At 45.5% G+C, this 3,167-nt stretch overlaps 1 protein-coding gene across 2 annotated transcripts in view; it reads left to right on the top strand.

Annotated features, from left to right (window-relative positions):
* MRPL48 (mitochondrial ribosomal protein L48) overlaps positions 1 to 3,167 on the top strand; it is a 79,242-nt gene that overhangs the window by 54,748 nt on the left and 21,327 nt on the right. The gene's annotated exons all lie outside the window — the stretch shown is intronic.

Genomic DNA, 3,167 nt, shown 5'->3' on the forward strand with positions numbered 1-3,167 from the left:
CCTGAGTAGCTGGGACTACAGGCACACTATGCCCGGCTAATTTTTTGTATTTTAGTAGTGACGGGGTTTCACCGTGTTGACCAGGATGGTCTCGATCTCTTGACCTCGTGATCCACCCGTCTCGGCCTCCCAAAGTGCTGGGATTACAGGCTTGAGCCACCGCGCCCGGCCATCTTAACTATTTTTAACAGTACAGTTTAGTGATATCAAATGCATTCATAATGTTATACAAGCATCATCACCATCCATCTCCATAGTGCTTTTCATCTTATAAAAATGAAACTCTGGCTGGGCGCAGTGGCTTACACCTGTAATTCCATCACTTTGAGAGGCTAAGGTGGGAGGATCACTTGAGCCCAGGAGTTTGAGACCTGCCTGGGCAACATAGTGAGACCCAGTCTCTACAAATAACAAAATTAACTGGGCATTGTGGCATGTGCCTGTAGTCCCACTTACTCAGGAGAGTTAGGTGGGAGGATAGCTTGAGTCCAGGAGGTGGAGACTCTGCAGCGAGCCATGTTCTTGCCACTGCACTCCAGCCTGGGCGACAGAGACTGAGGGAATATGTTCTCTTCCCAGGTCCACAGGGGGCGTAGTTTCTAGGGCAGGAACTTCCCAGCGACATGCCCTACCTGCCTTCCCCCACGTCTCCATCTGGGAGACTTAACCATCTTTGTTTAACTGTGGTGCTCGGGAAAGGATCAAAGATCAATTACTCCAGCGGAAGTTTAAAGGAACTCTTTTCATTGGCCAGGGGGCTTGGAGAAGGTGGGAATTCTTCCCAGGTTAAAAGTTCCCTTCTTCCACACCTCCTTGGATTCCATACTTGGGTCCCCTTCCACTACCTTCGTGAAAGCTGATTTCCCTCTCCTGGATTCCATTTTTCTGGATTCTCTCACTCAGTGTGAGAGTTTTCCTTCCCTGATTTTCCCCCTCTGGGAACCCTTCTCACTCAGTGTAAGAGCAGCTTTTCTTTCTCCTCAGTCGGTGTAAAAGCTAGCTGTTTCTGTCTCCCCCGTCTCCTTTTTTCTCTTTCTCTCTGCTTATATAAATCACTTTATGCAAAAAACTTTTTGGGTCCGGTATTTACTCCAAGGTGCTCACCTTCGCTGGCAAGTTGTCCCCTTTCCCATTCTTGGGTAAGTGAAGGACAAGAACCTGGGGCGAACTTGATTGGAAAGGGAATAGGGCCAGTGTCCCTTTCCCCTCCAAGACCCCGTAACAATATTTAATAAAACAGGGCAGGTGCATTTGGCTCATGCCTGTAATTCCAGCACTTTGTGAGACTGAGGCAGGCAGATCACCAGAGTTCAGGAGTTAGAGACTAGTCTGGCTAACATGGCGAAACCCCATTTTTACTAAAAATGCGAAAATTGGCTGGGTGCAATGGCATGCACCTGTAGTCCCAGTTACTTGGTAGGCTGAAGCAGGAGAATTGGTTGGACCCAGGAAGTCGAGGTTGCTGTGAGCTGAGATCGTGCCACTGCACTCCAGCCTGGGCAACAGAGCAAGACTCAGGTCTCAAAATAAATAAATAAATAAAAAATTAAACACTGAAACTTTGTACCCATTAAACAATAACTGCCCATTTCTTCCTCCCCTAAGTTCCTGGCAACTACCCTTCTACTTTCTCTCTGATTTTGACTACTCTACCTCATGTAAGTGGAATCATACAGTATTTGTCTTTTGGTGACTGGCTTCTTTCATTTAGCATAATATCCTCAAAGGTCATCCATGTGGTAACATGTATCAGAATGTCCTTTCTTTTTCTCTTTTTTTGTTTTTTTGAGACAGAGTCTCGCTCTGTCACCCAGGCTGGAGTGCAGTGGTACGATCTTGGCTCCCTGCAACCTCTGCCTCTTGGAGTTCATCATTGTTGGCTAGGCTAGTCTTTTAACTCTTGCCTCAAGTGATTCTCCTGCCTCAACCTCCCGAGTAGCTGGGATTACAGGTGTGCGCCACCACACCTGGCTAATTTTTGTATTTTTAGTAGAGATGGGGTTTCACCAACCATATTGGTCAGGCTGGTGTCGACCTCCTGACCTCAAATGATCCTCCTGCCTTGGCCTCCCAAAGTGCTGGGATTACAGGTATGAGCCACTGCACCCACTTCCTTTCTTTTTCTTTTTTCTTTTAGAGACATGGTCTCTCCCACCCAGGCTGGTATGTAGTGGTGCGATCATTGCTTATTGCAGCCTCTACCTCCTGGACTCACAAGGTCCTCTTCTCTCCCAAATAGCTGGGACTATAGGCATATACCCACTCTCCAAGCTGATTTTTTTTCCCCTGATATGACCTAGTCTTCTGAATGCCTGGCTAATTTTTACATTTTTTATAGAGATGGGGCCTCACTTTGTTGCCCAAGCTTCCTTCCTTTTTTTTTTTTGTTTCTGACACCTAGGCTGGAGTGTAGTGACAAGATCTTGGCTCACTACAACCTCTGCCTCCCTCCAATCTTGCCTCCAATTTCTGGATTGCATAGTAAGTTTATGTTTAACTTTGTAAGAAACTGCCAAACTCTTTTCCAAAATGGCTGCACCATTTTGTATTCCCACCAACAATGTATGAGAGTTCTGGCAACTCTTCATCCTGGACAGCAGTTGGTATAGTCAGTTTTTAAAAAGCTATTACTAGGTTTATGGTGGTATCTCATAGTGGTGTAAATTTTCATTTCACCAATAAATAATTATGTTGAACATCTTTTCATGGGCTTATTTGTCATCTGTGTGTCTTCCTTGATGAGATGTCTCTTCAAATCTTTTGTCTATTTAAAAAAAATGGCTTGGGCAGGGTGTGGTGGCTCACGTCTCTAATCCCAGCACTTTGGGAGGTCGAGGTGGGCAGATCACGAGGTCAGGAGTTTGAGACCAGCCTGACCAACATAGTGAAGCCCTGTTTCTACTAAAAATACAAAAATTAGCCAGAAGTGTTAGCGTGTGCCTGTAATCACAGCTACTTGGGAGGCTGAGGCAAGACAATTGTTTGAACCCGGGAGGTGGAGGTTGCAGTGAGCCAAGATCACGTCATTGCACTGCAGCCTGGGTGACAGAACAAGACTCCATCCCAAAAAACAAACAAACAAAAGGCTTGTTTCCCTATTGGGTTTTGAAATTTTTTCATCTATTTTTGGATGCCAGTCTTTTTTTTTTTTTTTTTGAGACAGAGTC

This window comes from Cebus imitator, unplaced genomic scaffold (assembly GCF_001604975.1).
Source record: "Cebus imitator isolate Cc_AM_T3 unplaced genomic scaffold, Cebus_imitator-1.0 Scaffold79, whole genome shotgun sequence".
NCBI lineage: Eukaryota > Metazoa > Chordata > Mammalia > Primates > Cebidae > Cebus > Cebus imitator.